At 49.0% G+C, this 17534-nt stretch overlaps 1 protein-coding gene across 1 annotated transcript in view; it reads left to right on the top strand.

Annotated features, from left to right (window-relative positions):
- LOC311227003 (RELT-like protein 1) overlaps positions 1 to 17534 on the top strand; it is a 248700-nt gene that overhangs the window by 70044 nt on the left and 161122 nt on the right. The window lies entirely within an intron of this gene.

Raw genomic sequence — 17534 nt, 5'->3', positions numbered from 1 at the left:
CACCGTAACAGACAAAAACTGATCGGTAGCCCTGAGGCCCTGAGTACGGCTGAGGTAAATCCCCAAGCCCGGACCGGACATGACAGGTGAAGGCCCGCCTCCAACTCACTAGCGTGAGGAGGTGGCTGAAACGCCTGAACCACAATATTCCTGGAGCGGAAGGAACTCCGGATATTTGTAGGCACGAAGGCAGGATTAGGCCGCAGAGTGGCACCGCAATCGGAACGAAAGACAGGCACTCTGGTCGTACCGAGAGAGCACAAAGCACACCCACGCGTTTAGCCGAGGTGACGGCCAGCAAGAACGTGGTCTTGAACGACAGCTGTTCCAACGGCGCTTGCTCAAGAGGCTCAAACGGGGCCAAGGACGACCGACGAGGACCAATTGAAGATCCCAACTCGGAGCCAAAGAGCGTTTTACCGGCTTAGCGCGTCGGGCGCCAAGCAGGAAACGCTTCACAAGAGGGTGGCTGAACAAAACATCACCCTCAAATCCCTCATGATAAGAGGATATATCTGCTGCTTATACCCTCACCGTCGAAGCCGACAGTCTATCAAGGAGAGACTGGAGGTAAACAAGGACAGTATCCAGGGGGCAGGACACCGGTCCCTGCCCCCCGCCTTACACCACTCTTGGAACATACGCCATCTGCCCGTGTAAGCGCGACAGTGGAGGGAGCATGCACATTCCGGATGGTATCAACCACAGAAGGGTCCATCCTCTCCAGACTTACCCTCTCATCAGCCAAACCATCAGACATTGGCACAACACCGGGTGCTGAACAGCGACCCGTGTGCTTGAGTGAGGGCCTTCGCCGACCCAAGGAATAGGCCATGGCGGAGCTACCAGTAGCTGGATCAGGACCGGGAACCACACAGCTGCGCCCCGGTCCGGCGCAATCAGGATCAAGGACCTGCACTCCTCAACGTACCCACCCCAACAACTGACCTAACAGATGTATGGGGAAAGAATCCCAGGCGGCACGGCATCGGTCCCAGACCTGCCTGGCTATGTCCGGACGTAATCCCCACCCGTCAGGATGAGGACCGCCCCGCGACATTACACCTGTACCCATATTCACCCTGCCGGAGATGTGGGGAGCCCTCAGGCCGCGCAGATGGAGGACGCCCATAGCCAGCCACCCGCCGCCCGGTGCAGACGGGGGGAGCGTACTCCTCCCTGTCTGTCGATATACGACACTGACGTCGTATCGAGCGTGTCGCAACACGCTCTGAGAGGGATGCCCATAGCACTCCATCCGTTGACTGGGAAGAGGAGTACTCCTGGCATGAGACCTGACGATCCACCTTGACCGCCAAGGACCAGAACGTCGGCAGGGCAGAATACACTTCGTAACCCCTGACGACGCAGAGGCCCCAGTGCGGCCTCCACGCACTTCGTGAAGATGCGGGGAGCCAGAGAAAAGCCGAACGGCAGCCCCTGGTACCCATACGCTAACCCTGTAAGGAAGCGTAGGTAAGCCCTAGGACGGAAGATCGGGAATGCGAACACGCATCCTACAGGTCTATGGAGGAGAACCAGACCCCCACCTGACAGTGTTCAACAGGTAGGAGACGATCCAAAAAATACCGAACCTTCCCATGGTCCAACATGGGTCTGACACCCCCCCCCCTCCCGATTTCTCAGGCACCAGAGAACACCGGGAGGAAAACGCCACGACGATGGCTTGCTTCGTCCACAGAGATCAGATCTCGTCGACCAGAGCTGTCACTGCTGGTGACCCTGACAATAGGGTCTGTACCAAACCCGAAAAACGGGTGGGGTTGTGTAAATACAAGTCCCTGCCTCAGCGTTCTCTCCATCCACCTCGACATATGGTACTGCCGTAGCCATATGTGATGACACTCCCAACGCACCCGCCGCCATGTGGCGCAGGTCTGCAAGGAACTGTAGATAGGCGGCCCGGTCCCACCCGCTGTGCGTAGCCAACCCTGGACCCGTGCGAGCAGAGCGTTCCGTGGAGTCGGGTCGGAACTTGACACTACCCACGAGGCAATCGCACCCAAGGGGGGACCCCGACAGAAAGGGCCGGATTGATACGGGGGAAGCTGACATCAATCTAGGTGACAAAAGCCCCCCCCCCTGAACACCCCTCCAGAACATGCTGAGGAGTTGTTCTGTAGCCGGACATGCAAGGCGTGAGGACCCCATGGGTTCCTACACACCGTAGCCCTGCAGTGATATTACTACCACCTAATTCACGCACACCTCTTCTTTTCAGACCACTGCCGATCTCGCGGGAGTGGGAGGCACCAACATGATACCTGGCCTGGCGAAGGCGAGGCCGGGGAAGCCCGCACTGTGTGCCTCAAAAGGTTTCAAGCCCCCCTGCTGACAACACCTATAGTTGACAGACGTAACACCAGGCTCAACCAACACAGCTTATGGTGTGGGAGCCGCTTGACAGCACAACATTCTCACGGACAGACCCAGGCTCAGCCATCAACTGGGTGTCAGCCCCTGTCCCCATGAGAAGCGAAAAGTGGGGCCGCCCGCGCTTCAACGAAGGCACGTGGCCCGCAGCCAAAGGAAACAATCAGAGCCCCCTTTTTCCGCTGGTGTTGGGGGAGGGAGTGATCGGAGAGCGGGCTGCTCGCGGCAGGACGGCGACGGCTTGTATATTCCAAGCCGAGCCCATCCAACATGGCCGATCCCTCGGCCGCCAAGGCTGTCGGCCTTGTGGACACCTGTCGATTCAACGCCCAGGATACCTCTGGCGGGGGAAAACATGGCCGCCTGTCGAGGGCCTCGTCATCGCCGCTGACAAGGCCGTGCTCTCTCTTCTTCTGGCTGCGCGGTGTGAGGCGTTGTGGGGCCTAGGACAAATACCGCCCGCGCTCCAGCGGAAGACCAAAATCCTCTGCGGAGAGGGGAGCCCTAAGCGGTTATAGCTTGCGGCTGGGTCAAAGCTAATAACGTCAACAACCTTGCGCAATGTGTCGACGTCGGCTGGCCCTCAAGGCCCCGCCACCAGACACCATTTGTTGATAGAAAAAAACAGCAATTCGAACACAGTTCTAATCGCTGCCAATTCCATACCGTGGCGGTACAGGCTTTAGCAGCCCACCAGCCACTCGCCAGGCCGACCCACCTCATGGCGTCGGCCGGGCGGGGCACTGTTCCAACATGTCAAAAGCAAAGGACTGATGCTAACACGGAGCACCAGTGGTTGTTGTAAACAGCAACCTCCACTGTGGTGTGCACCATGAAGGGGTTAATGAATAAATGAACTAACACCACGAACATACTGTAGAATGGGCAAGCCCATGTACACAACGTTAAGGGGAGGCGGACCAGAGAGAACCAGTCCCGCATTCATTCATAATATTCACAACAGCACACCAGCCCTAGACCTCAGCCCATTTACCCATGAAGGTAAACAAAGCCCCCCCTGCACTACTCCCCCAGTAGACACAGATTGACCGTCAGCATGAATGGTTGAGAGGAGGGACGATTGTAGCATAGACAGACATTCCCGTAGCAGAGAGACAGAACAAAAACAGTAGCCCCACTATAGCATAGCGTTCGACGCTAATGTGGACAGAAAACAGTCAGCTGAGCCACAACACTGGCCCCCGCTAAATTCCATCCTGCAGCAGTATAGCTCTACTGCCACCCGCTGGGCCGACTCGCTCTCAAGCATCGGCTTCCGGGTGGCGTGAATATTTTAGGCAACCAACTTGTGTTTAGCGTTTCTCTGATTGGCCAATACGCCCATGTGACCACGGCAGCGCGAGAGAGCGGCAGCGCGGAAATAGGCTGTCTATTGCCTCGCGCTGCAGCGCGGAAATAGGCTGTCTATTGCCATTCTCTAAGTCAAACTCTAACCTTAACCAGCTCCTTAACAGCGCCTAAACTTAACCCTTCTAACCTTAAGCAACTCCGAAACAATGCCTAACCTTAACCAACTCCGAAACAATGCCTAAACTTAACCGGTGAAATGAATGCACGTTAAAAAATATTGCCATTCTCTAAGTCAAACTCTAACCTTAACCAGCTCCTTAACAGCGCCTAAACTTAACCCTTCTAACCTTAAGCAACTCCGAAACAATGCCTAACCTTAACCAACTCCGAAACAATGCTTAAAGTTATGCCTAAACTTAACGGCGAAAGAATGCGAATGCATGTTAAAAAAAATAAAATAAAAAAAAATTGAAGGGAATCGAACTAGCCAGCAACGAGCCGTAGGATCCACAGCCATGCAGCGTTGCCAATTGAGCTATTTCTGGATACTGAATAAGGGGCGGTTACTGGCATATAATGCTGCCGCGACGGAGCTCCGCTGCTGCGCGTCGCCGCGGGGGCGTGGCTAGACGCAAGTTGGGCGTGGTTAGACACAAGTTGGTTGCCTTTAATATTTAGGCTTCCGGGTGGGACACCGTCCAGTCCCGCCGAAGCACAGGATCGATGCTACCTGGCTAGGCTACCTAGCCACGGCACACCCGCCCTGCACCCTGTTGTCAACCCATTTACCCGTAAAAGGGAAAAATAGGACTCAGCAAAACCCCCCACATTAGCTACCGACTGACCTTCATCAATGAACCGGTTTAAGAGGAGGGAAAAGCGGCAACATCCCACGGCGGGGAACATTAAAACAGTGCCCAGCATTTCAGCAGTAGTGTTAGCATTAGCATTTAGCATTAGCATTAGTGTTTAGCAGCACGCTCCAGGATGGCTTGGAACCCGTCCACTTCAGTGGAACGTTCACCAAACCATCCCGCCCCTGGCGCCGACACACAACATGGTTGTGTAACAAAACAAACCAGCATTACTAACACTAGCATCAATGCCTGATGACACAGGGCTCACCTGTGTGCGAGCCGGCTCGATAGCCAACCTTGCACGCTGTTCCTCGATCTGCTGCCACAAAATGAGGGAACATCAGAATAGACCCGACGTGTCATTGGAAGATTCGAGGGGTAAGCAAATCTCTGTAAGTACTTAATATTATCTAAACTTTTCAAATCAACGAGTTGCATAGGGCGTCTTGCATCCGCTATGATGGAAACGAAAATAGAGGAAGAGTGAGTGGTGGCCATGCCCAGTACTATGTAGCACGCCACTAGGGGCGGGGCCTGGCAGGTGAGGGGTGTATTTTGGTTTTATTCGTTGATGGAGTACAATAGGTACATGAGATGAGGTATATCTCGGTATGGCTTAAGAGCGGGACGCGATGCAAGTACGAAATATAACATCATTGGCAGATTGCGCATGGCGAGGAATGACGTCTTAACACGTCATTGGCGATTAAAGGGTTAAGCAGGGGGGCGGGGGGGGGGGGGGGGGGGGAAGGGGTCCGGGGGTCCTCCCCCTGGAAAGTCTGAGCGTTAAACACTTAATTTCCTGCATTCTGGTTTACTTTTAGATGGGATGGTATGGTCCTGTAGCCTGTAGATGTGTATGAATGGTTGGTTATTATATAGGGGGTGGGTTGTCTTTCATATTAGCTATATTTTTTCAGTGAGAAAAGTGTACCTCTCAATATTGAGGGGGACAGGTTCCCTGCAACCCCCCCCCACCCCCCCTAAAACTACGCCTATGCTACTGATTGTAGTTGATTGATTGATTGATTGATTGAAAACTTTATTAACAGATTGCAGAATGGGTACAATACAGTACAGCTCAATACACACAATTGTTAACACTTTGAATGCCCAAACCGAGTTTTCTCGGGTTTACCCCCCGCAGGTTGAATGCCCATAACGAGAATATTCGTTTTTTCTCGTTTAAATTTTTTATTCGCGATCTGAATTCATATTTCATCAACCGAGTCTACCGTTGGTAATCCTGCCCCGCCAGGCGCTCAGATGTGAAAAAAGCGCCCCCTATCGTCTAGGGGTGGGACGATAGATCGATCCAGATCGATACATCGATGTAATTATCAACAATCGAATCGGATCGATGCGATGTAATAAGATCGATTCATATCGATACTCTTATTTTGAAAATCCTGTGGCGAGTCTCATATCCGCCCAAGAACAACAGCAGTAGCTCCGTGTGTGTAGACGTTACAGCATAGCATTCTCCCTTTCTGTGTGTGTGTGTGCGCGCGTCTTTGGAAAGACCAGATGAGGTCAGAGGAGTTTGATGTTTAAATGTTATTTAAACATAAACAATATAATACATAATAAATGTAGGCCTATACATGATCATGCAACATCAACAAATTGTTGTAGGAACGGTTTGGGAGAGGGAGGTTGTGAGTTTTGAGTTCCAAAAAATGTAGCTTAAAGTTTAAAGCTCAATATATAAAAACGTGGCACTTTACAGTGAACAGGAGGTCTATTTGTATTAAAAACAATAGATTGATTTTCCTTTAAATGTCTGGAAGAGCTCAAAAATACAAATGTCAAATGATATTTTCATTACCTTTTTTTTGTTGATCTAAATGTTACTGATTGTGTTAAATGGGCATATGATATCATCTCATATCGATCGCAGGCACCTGAATCTAATCGTATCGTATTGTATCGTGAGAGACTTTGTGATATCGGCAAATATCGTATCGTTGTCCAAAGAATCGATATCGTATCGTATCATGATGAAACTGGTGATTCCCACCCCTACTATCGTCTCCCAGATGGTAATTCACCCTTTTGGATTGGATTCAATGAAAATGCATGGGGAAAAAAGACCCGGACTCCACATTTTACTTCTCACGCAAGCAACCGGGGCCGATCAGCTTTTTGCTGGACCATCAGAGCAGCAGGGATTATGTGTTTTACTGTATACGCGGTGGATCAATAAAAGGATCGATTTTTGCAATGGTCGATCAGGAATTGGAATAATCCATTTGGATACCATCTGATCTCAGGTAAGGAATCTATTTTACCAGTATTAGGATAATCAGACCTTTTTTCACTGAGATATAAGCTTTCCCCCTATATGTGATATGGCTGTTTTGACTGTGCGAGTGATCAGGAAGTAAGAGAATCGATTTACAGCTTGCGGCACCAGCGTGCATATGTACACATACTATCGATAATCTAGCGTTTATTTGAAAACGATTCATAAATAGGCAGAACAATGACAACGTTCTAGAATATTACAGTACATCAGTGTTTAGCAGGGATTCTTTTTTTTCCTTGTTGAAAACGAGGGCTTTTCAAAATGATATAAAACGGAAATGAACCGATAAAAAAACAATCCGCTTCGACAATGTTGACTGGAAATGGGTCATTGATGCAACGGGCAGATTAGACACATAGCCATAATTTAAAACATAGATTAGGCGATATTAACGTTAACATTGAAGTGGTGCTGGGCATTCAAGCACTAAATGTGCGCCCCTCAAAGTGTTAAGGGGATGCAGACCAGAGAAAGACTTTCGTCTTGTTTACATCAGGGTCCCCCATTTTCAATTCATAATGACATTAATGACATATGCAACACACAGATATTATCATGACATTTCTGACATACAGGTATACAGTACTGTTACATTTGTGACACACAAGATATGCAAATATACAGTACTGTTAAACAGAGATCCTAACAGAAAATATATACATACATTTACAATACATATATTCGGCAAGGGGGAGGAAACTGTACATTGGGAGGGGGGGTTTGGACATTTACGGGGGTTATACAGATATACAGATATATATCATGCCATTTATGACAATACATGACATACAGGTACTGGGGGTTTGGACATTTACGGGTGCCAGTAATTCATACATTAATTCTTTCAACCTTTATTTAAAGGGGAACTATCTTATAAATGGCCTTTTTGAGTGTTTAGCATTGTTTCCTAGCTATGTGAACTTATATTGGCGCATTCTTCCAATTCTCCTCTCACAATATTCACCCTCACTGAACTGAGTCATCTGAAAATGTGATGATTTGTGATGTCAGAAAGACACCGCTGCATGTTAATGTTGAGATACAAGATGAGCTGCACACAGTGGCTGGAGCTCAGGCTCAAAACGGCTCGAGATCTTGAGGTAGAAAAATGCTGTTTTTGAGGACTTGATTAGAAATACAAAACAATGAATAAAAAAATATATATATTACAGAGGTGTTCCATAGACTCTCAGGAATTGTGTAAAAGTGCCCAAATAGTGAAAGAAATAGTAAAATAGTTCCCCTTTAAACTCGAGGGACACTGAGGTTTACTTTCCCCTCATTCACAGGGATGTGGAGTATACAAACTACAAATCTCCATCTTCTCTCCTCTTTCACCTTCTGTTTTTCCTCTGTCTTTCATCCCTCCTTCCCTTACTTCCTCCCTCCTTCCTCCACTTTCTCTGTCTCAATCTCTCTGTCTGTGACCCTCAGAACGACACGAGTCCTGTCAAACCTATGATGCATGGAGGACATGACATCAGCCAGCCAGTCAGTCTGTTGGTCAGTCAGTCAGCCAGCCATTCAGGCAGTCAGTCAGCCAGCCAGCCAGCCATTCAGGCAGTCAGGCAGTCAGTCAGCCAGCCATTCAAGCAGTCAGGCAGTCAGTCAGCCTGTCGGTCATCCAGTCAGTCAGTCAGCCAGCCATTCAGCCAGCCATTCGGCCAGCCAGTCAATGAGCTAAAGGGTGGACAGATGATGGGTAGACTTTAGATTGAGCCAGGAATGGAACCTGAAAAGCTCTGTCATGTTCCATTATTACCCCAGCCGTGTGACAGCTGACGGCTTTGATTTACCCTCAGCTGTTTAGCCACATGGCTCTCTGCTCTCTGGAGGATTATAGCAATGTCATGTTTACTCTGTCATATTCGTTTCAGAAAGTCCCTACATTACTGTGTGTGTGTGTCAAACGTTTGTGAAGTGGCGTATAGAGTCCATAGACCCTTTGACTGTAAACAAATGACCATATTCACACCGCGGCCATTTTGCTCCTTAAGGGTTAACCCGTTCACTACCACGCTACAGAAGGTTAACCCTTTCACTACCACACTACAGAAGGTTGACCTGTCTGAGCTCTTTCGTCCATGAAATGTCCCTGGAGTCTCGCCCCAAAACATGCAAGCGTGGTTTTAGTTTAGGAAACAAAGGTTTGCCCACAAGAGAAACGGCACGGCCGGCCTGAATTGTACAATCTGGTAAAGAAACAGGCTGCTCTTCCCGGGCGCTGTTGGCGTCCTACGTGTCCCCGGTGTTACGCGGCTGAGCGGTTTATACAATTCATGCACAGTTAAAGGTGCTGTAAGTGGTATTTTCTGTAAAATGTTCTGTACATTCTGACAGCCATCACTGGTATAGAGTGTCTGGTCAGTAACATGGGCCTCCCAGCCCTCTGCTCTGCAGTAAACAGAAAATGTATTTCCTGGTATCCTGTTCACTCACTTTATCCAATCAGGAGGGAGATCTGGCACATGGGCCTCCCAGTCCCTGCTCTGTAGTAAACAGAAAATAAATGTCCTGGTATCCTGTTCACTCACTTTATCCAATCAGGAGGGAGATCTCCACACAGGATAAATGGCCTTACCAAAACAAGAAATACAACTTAGTTATGAGCACATATGTGCTTGAAACAAGTAAAATAATCTGCCAGTGAGTGCAGTAAGCAAATTTTGGCTTGGCAAGATTTCTTGAAATAAGTACAAATATCTAGGGTTCTCTCTCCCGATTGGATAAAGTGGGAACAGGATATCAGAAAATGTAGTGTGTGTTTACTGCAGAGCAGGAGGTACTGGGAGATTTTAGGGCTGACGCGGTATTGATGTTTTCCTTACCGCACAAATTTGCGGAATATTTCCTACTGCCGCGGTTACCGCAAAAATTTAAAAAAAAAGGTTTGAATGCATTTTTTTTTGTAGTAGTAGTAGTCTACTCTTTATAGCCTGCCTCTAGTCTAAATGTCTATCTTTAGAGGATGACTTTGCAGCATGAATATTGTTTGGGATTCGGCAAGCACGCATTTGTTATTGAAAGTGAAACACGGATTCGAAGTCTCCCCTCTGGTCGTGCGCCGTTCACTCGGTGTCGTGGGCAGGGGTGGTAGCGCCCGGCGGTTACCCCCTGCGACCCTTTCTTCTTCTTCTTCTTCTTATTATTATTATAAAGTTACTACTTATGATTAACAAAGGCATTCGTTTTGTGGCATTAACGTTATATAGTTACACGTTCAATAACATCAGCGTATTTACCGGACCATAGCAAGGCAAGCATGAGCTTGTTGAGTTGTGCCCATTCTGCGGTCTGTTAATAAAGTTTTCAATCAGACAAGTGTATATAACGAAGGGCATTCGTTGCAGTAAAATCATTATGCCTCGTTTAGTACTCCTGAGGAGCGATGGTAGTCCACTCCGGCAGGGAGCTAATGTTATTAGCCTTGTTGTGAGCTCTGATCAATGGCTGACATTCAGGAAGTAAAAAACGAATATGCGCTTGCCGATTGGTGGTAACAGCAGAGGCGGGTGCAAGCGGTGTGACGTAATTGGCAGAATCGACTGTCAATCAAAATTGTTCCGTTAGCATTGCTTTGGTTGAGAGTATTATTATAAAAAACAGCGGTGATGCGGTATTCAGCTAAACTCTGTGTTGGGCGTGATTTAACAGCGATACCGCGGTAATGCGGTAACCACGGCAGCTCACTCTAGATCAGTGATGGCTGTCAGAATGTAGAGCTATTTTACACTTATTTCAACAAAATAAAACGTAAGGTTATTCTATAACCCTAGTTATGAGTATAGCGAGCTCTCTGCTCTATTGGAACTATCCCTTTATCCAGTCTAATATTGAATAATTTTCTCCACATGCACACACCCATCCGCCTGGCCACACCCACATCCGCTCCTCTACATAAGTGGGGTCGTGGCCACACCATCAGCTCCTTCCCATGTCTTTCACCACCGAAGGCGAATACCACGGGGTCCTCAGTGAGTCAGAGCAGAGCGCTCGCTATACTCATATAACTAGGGTTATAGAATAACCTTACGTTATATTATCGTATAGCTTACGCTCTGCTCTATTGGAACACAGGAGCTGAGCAGAGCGGAAGCTCGACGAATGTACCCGCTGAGGCCCCCCACAACCATCGGAACCGGGGAGGACCCGAGCCCCCAGGACCCCCCTAGTGGAGGACGGGAGGGAATCGGATCACACTGTGCGAAGAGGGTTTAGCATCTCAAACGCACAGGGTGAGCAGACCGTGGGACTTAGCTTCACTCGGAAGGACCCGCGACCACTCAGGCGTGCATCCCACATGCCACCAGGGAACGGACAGGAAGCAAAAACACCTCCGTCACAGCCCCCAACATCACAGGGTCGAAGGTCAAGAACCCAACCCCGTGGCAAGGCCGTAGCAGCGGAGCGCGGAGGAGGTCCCAGCCCTAGGCCAACCTGAGGGCCACGACCCCCCCGAAAAAGGGGGTTAGGTGAGGTCAACGATGCCGTAGCATCGGGACCCCACCAGACGGTCACTGGTGACACCACCCCCCACATCGCCAGCGTATCGGACAGGGCCTAAATCAAGAGTAGGCCCTTCCCCCCTTCAGCACGCCGCTCTGAAGCACTCTAGCTTACTGCACCTGGTATTCCCAGGGGGTCTCCCATCCAAGAACTAACCAGGGCCGAACCTGCTTAGTTTCCGAGATCTGACGAGATCGGGCGTGTCCATGTTGGCATGGCCGTAAGCCCCAAGAGGCTACCCCCCCACAATACTATGGGACCAGAAGGCGCGCCAAAGGGGGTTGATCCCTCAAGCCAGGCAACAGGCCAGAACTCGACCTGTGCCTGGAGCACTGCGGACTAGACAGGCGCCTAAGGGGTCTACTGTAAGAACAGTACCCGGCGGAAGGGGTATGCTGTGCACCATGTCATGACCTCAACAAACCCGACCCCTCCAGCGGGGTCGAGGTTCAAGGAGAGGCCGACACAATTGGCAGACGTCATGAAAGATGCGGGGGCACACTCTCGGGCAGACGGGGTCAAGCCCGGCCTCAACCCGAGAGTCGACTCTGCTACCAACACACCGGAGAACCAACCACCTCCCTATGTTTAGTTTAACAGGAGGCGGTTGTTCCCTTAACCCGCCAAGAAAACGTAGAAACATAACTGCGCGTATACACAGGCTATACAAGCAGTACACGTGTTTCAGTTTTCAAAGGGTTAACCCAGGCCAACAGGTCGACGAGAACGAGTCCGGACCTGGGCCTGGCGGACCGGGACCTACACAGGGATGCCTAGAGGGGTTGACAGCAACCACCTCGACAGCCCCCTCCCATCCCTGCCCAGCAGGGGGAGGGAGGAGTAAAACAAATGGACCAGGCCGCTTGATTGCTTTTACCAACGTGTTCGTGTTTCCGAGTCTCTGATTGGCCAGGTCATGTGACATGTACGCCCAATCGTGGGACCGCAAGTTTCTACACTGGTTAAGCTTAGGCGCTCTTTCGAAGTTGGTTAAGGTTAGAGTTTGTCTTAGAGCATGGCGATAGAACGCCTGCCCTGATTCCAAACTCTAACCTTAACCAACTTCGAAAGAGTCGCCTAAGCTTAACCAGTGATAAACTAGGCGTTAGGTAGTTTGCAGGCTGTTCGACCCGGAAATAGGCGCAGAACTTGCCGTCCCACGATTGGCACACATGTCGCATGACCTGGCCAATCAGAGCGCAAAACGGGAACCCGGAAACACGAACGCGTTGGTAAAAGCATAGACGCGACCAGGCCCCCTAACACAGCGCAAGGTACAACACCGTATGGACCAAGCACGTCACTGTTATGGGCAAGTCATAGTGGCATACATATGACACACACATCCACGACATCAATCCCCGCGAAGCCCGGACCGACCCCGCATTTACCCCCCGGAAAAGCACAAAGTCCTTCGGGGTACCAGAACAGCAGATCTGCGCCCCGGCGGACAAAGGGTTAACTGACCTGGTCCGGCGCGACCAGAACCAGTCCTGCATCCTAGTCACGCCGCCATCCCCAGTCCTAAGAGGGGGGTAGGTACGCGTGTTGATCTAAAACATCACAGAGGGCGCCACCAAGATGGACAGAACGTGAATGCGCTGCTCCTGGCGGCCCACCTCATGGGTGTGAGACCCCTCCGCCAATGTAATGATCTACTCCGTCATCTCCCCCCGGAGATGTACGCGAGTCATCGAGTCTAACCTAGTCCACTGGCGCTCGGTAGAGATAAAAAATGTCCTTCCTAGCCGCCCGCATAAAAAAACGCTGTTTCTATGAATTGGGCAACCAAGGCACGCCGGCCCATAACGTGGTTCCACATTGGAAGCACCCAGGGCCAGCGCTATACGCACGTCAAGAACCCGAAACACATCAATGGTGAATTCTAATAAGAAACACCAGACAACGTTCCCTCCATGCTGTCTGGGACAAGCAGCAGGAAGCCGGTCAATAAGACACAGACACAGGCCTTATATGACACGTCTGAGGGCAACCCTCTCAATTCTGCTCCTCACATAAGAGGGGAAGACAGAAGTTCCCCCAGAGAGACCTCTACGTGAGCACAATTGAAAAAGATACATGCAATAATAATTGGGCCAAGTGACCAACGGCCCAATACACACTGTAATAGAGAGCAGAGCAGAAAACGAACAGTTTTTGAATGCATCACATCATCCAACTTTGACAAAGACAGCGGTCTGCAGCACAGAGCCTGTAACCTCACGGATGTCTCCTGGCCAATAGGAAAACGCGCCCAGTGATGTATCCCATGGCCGGGGGGAAATCCTGTGACCCACCCATCCTAACATGGAGTGGAACCAGGGAACCCCCCCCTTCCCCTTCCCTGTGACGCGCTGCCCCTCAGCCGACAGGGAAACTGACAGGCAGGAGGTCCCACCTCCCGACCAATCAGTAAAGAGGGGGGGAAGGATTTATTAGCCCACCCCTTATGACTCTTCACCCCTGATACGATGCAACAACAAAGCAGAGCCATGACACCAGTCGTAGCGTGCTACATGAAAGCGCATTATACCTGTTAGGGTAACAGCTTCACATTCTGCACGCCAGCCACAGACGATAACCTCGTCTGTGCAAAAACTGGCTTTATACATGGCTTCAGGCTCATGTGCAAACTTGCCACCTGAATTTTACACCTTTACCCTAAAGTAAAAAAAACACAGACCAAGAGAGGGGCCAAAGGCCTTGGTACAAGAGCTACATATGTAAACTTCTGTAGGCCAACACCTAACCCAGTTGTGGATTCAATGCCACATTTACTTAAACGTGAACACGATACACACAACCCTCTATCACAATAAAAAAGGGCAAAGTTCACTCTCTCTACTGCAAGAGGAACTGCCTCTCTCTAAGCAAGAGCACAACCCCAGCAGAAGCTGAGGGATTTACACCGTATCCCCAAAAATATAGTGAATCAACACACATTTTGTAAACAAAATCATATTTGAGGGGGGGGGGGCAAACCGGGGAATAATTTCACCCACCCCCTCACCACCTCACCCCTGATACAACGCCAAATGAAAAAACAGAGCCGTGATAGAAACAGGTTTCCCACAGCTCTGCTTATGTGTGAAAAAAACTTGCCACTTGTTATTTTCATCATTACCCTCAAATAAAGAATAACAAGCTAAGAGAGGGACTCAGGCCCTCGATCATATGCCACTATGTACAGCATTGTAGGGTAACACCCAGCCAGTTGTCTAAACGTTACATGAACACACACAACTTCTCATCATACAACAAAAAACCCAGTTCATTTTTACTCGCGTAAAAAACAACGCTGTTCTTAGGTAGAGAGAAGACATAAGCCTTGGCCAACGCTAACCTAAGCTATACAAAAGCGACCAAGAAAATGTTCACACCACACGTCGTATCTCCAAATGTATTGAAGTAACATATGTTTTGTTAAACAAAGACATCGTTATTAACCAAAAACATTCAGGAGGGGGAGCAAAGAAGAGTGGGGTAATGTCCAATGGACATCTTACCTGCACCAACGAACGCAGGACGAAAGACCGTAATACAGGTTGGTCCACCACGTTGACGAAGGCCTCTCGCTGGCAAGGCCAGAAGAGGCAATGGCCGGAGCCTTGCTCCGGCGTGAGGCCCCCCTCCTGCAGCCGGTCATGGCGCAGGCCAGACGACATCTTCTGCCAGAGATGACGTCGTAGTCAGAGCAGCGTTTCCGTTAGCCGGTAATTACCGGTTTTTGACCGGCAAAATCTGTTGAAGTCCGACTTATTTAATATCTCCGGTCTTAATGTCCGGTGAAAATAATTCCCTGAGTCTAAGCACAATTTGATTATTTGAATTGTATTAAAATAGGCTAAAATTAAATAGCCTATGCGATGAACGAAACGATCATTACATTTGTTTCCTCGTTGCTTCTAATAATGACAACGACGTTGTCGGCGAGAGCTTAGTGCTGGTGTGCGGACTTTTGTGTGAAGCTGCAGAGCCAGAGAGGCAACGGCACAATGCAGTATTCCAGCAGTACTCCAATTTGGCCATTTTCAGCCAATGTTGGGTGGGGGGCGCTGCTGTGCGGTTCCCAGAAAAGAGCCAATAACAGCTAAATCAGCTTCTCTGCAGCGCCATACTCTTTGTAAATAAGTCGTTGCGAGGTGGAGAGAGTCGTCACGCAAACCACGATAATGTTGCCGTCTCTCTGCTTTCTCAGTTCTTCGCTTGATATAATTAATACAAATGTCCAATATAACGGAATTCGTTAGCTCATAAAAATGTGATTATAACAGACTGCTGTTTAGTGTCGGACCGACTGCCCACATACGCGGTCTATTTTAGTTCAAGTCAGCAGCAGCACGGAGTATCGAGGGACTTATTTTATTTGGAATATATTAATTAATGACTGTATACGCAAAAGTAGCCTAGTTTTAAGTAATAATATTATAAATCTACATGCCTTGAGGATGACATTCTTTATATTGCCTGCCTATCAATTGTTTTAAAGCTCAATAAACTATGACCGGAATTAATCTCATTTGTCCGGTAGATTGAAATCTTGCAGGTCACGGAGACCGGCAACAATTTTTTCTAACGGAAACCCTGAGTCAGAGTGCCAGGGCCCGCTATTCTCACGGCTAGCGCCAATGGTTGTAGCATAAGCTAAACAGCTAACTCTAGGCTAACTGATAGCATCAAGCTAACGTTTCCAGCCGAGCACAGCCGCCAGCTAATGCAGTGGCAAGCTAAGCGGCTACTACTGAAAGCTGCACAACGTGAGAAAAAGCAATACAGACCAACACTTCAGACAGCCGCTGTCTTTTCCTCTTCTTGTCCAAAGAAAAAAGGAAAAAAAGGCAACACACGCCCCTCTTCAGAACGGTGTTTACCAGACACAGCAGTATCGGCAGCAAGCCCCTCGTTGTACGCGGGCTGCAGCCGACCTGAGCCGGAGATATTCTCATAACGAAACACCAAGCTCACCTCCCTCGCGCCGGGTGTTTTTCATCTTGAAAAGCGGGGCCAGCACGGCGGCAGAGGGTATCCGTTTGTCCAGAGACCCGGGGAATTGAACCGCAGATTTGGAATCACGGTCCCAGGAAAACAAAGCTACGACTTCACTGAGGAGGAGCTAATGTTATCGTGGGGCATCAGACTAGAACCCCCTCCACGCCGCTAAGGGGCAGCGAAAAGGATTCTAGCCTGGAGCCGACCTTCGTAAGCTGTGCAGTTGACCCACCACAACTGACACACCTGGCGCCCGCGTCGCAAAAAACATCACCCGCCCAGAGAGGCTGTCAGCCGACCGCCTCCCAAGCATAGTGTCCAGCTGCAGAGCCGGAGACGATGCCGGCGGGGATTGCTCAGCGACACGTGCCCCTAATGCGAAGCGCCGGTGGAGGTCAGAATGATCATCATCTTCTAGACACTCCGGTGGCGAAGACATTATCGCTGTATTTCCTCGAAAAATAGTGAGAGAGAAAACAAAGATATAATGTCAACGCAGCTCCTCTTCTCCAATAACTATTTTGGCACTAAACTCTAAAGTGGTGTATACAGGCACTTTTTCAGTGGTGAAAATAGGGAAGGAGCTGATGGTGTGGCCACGACCCCGCTTATGTAGAGGAGCGGATGTGGGTGTGGCCAGGCGGATGGGTGTGTGCATGTGGAGAAAATTATTCAATGTTAGACTGGATAAAGGTAGAGCCATATGGAATCCGCGATCATGGAATCGCGGACGGAATTGCGGAATTGAGCAATAAAAATGGAATCAACTATAAATCCGACAGTCCGACCTCATCTTAAATAACAAACAGCATTGCTTGTTGTAATTAACAAAGAGAGGCAGAGTTGATTTTGCAAAAAATAATAAAATATAGGTCACTGATTCGAGAGTCGGGACAAAACATGTCCTACATATAAAAGTCTAATTTATATCAAAAATAAAGAAATTAATAATGATTGACATACTCACAAAGTTCAATCTAAAGGTATTGTGTATACTGATGTTATGTTTTAGCACATATATTTGTTTTTTGGGGGATATTTGTTTAAATGTATAATCTGTGGTTAGAAGCTCCCATGTTAATTTTCTTGTCCTCAGCAAGGGTCACATTATTGACCAGCCCAAAAAAGCTTGAAAAACCTCTCCACTTGTGAAAACATACATATCAAAT

The sequence above is a fragment of the Notolepis coatsorum genome (genome assembly GCF_963971535.1).
Source record: "Notolepis coatsorum genome assembly, chromosome: 4".
NCBI classification, from domain to species: domain Eukaryota; kingdom Metazoa; phylum Chordata; class Actinopteri; order Aulopiformes; family Paralepididae; genus Notolepis; species Notolepis coatsorum.
The sequence above is the reverse complement of the archived record's forward strand: the minus strand, read 5'-3'. Positions and strand labels throughout refer to the sequence as shown.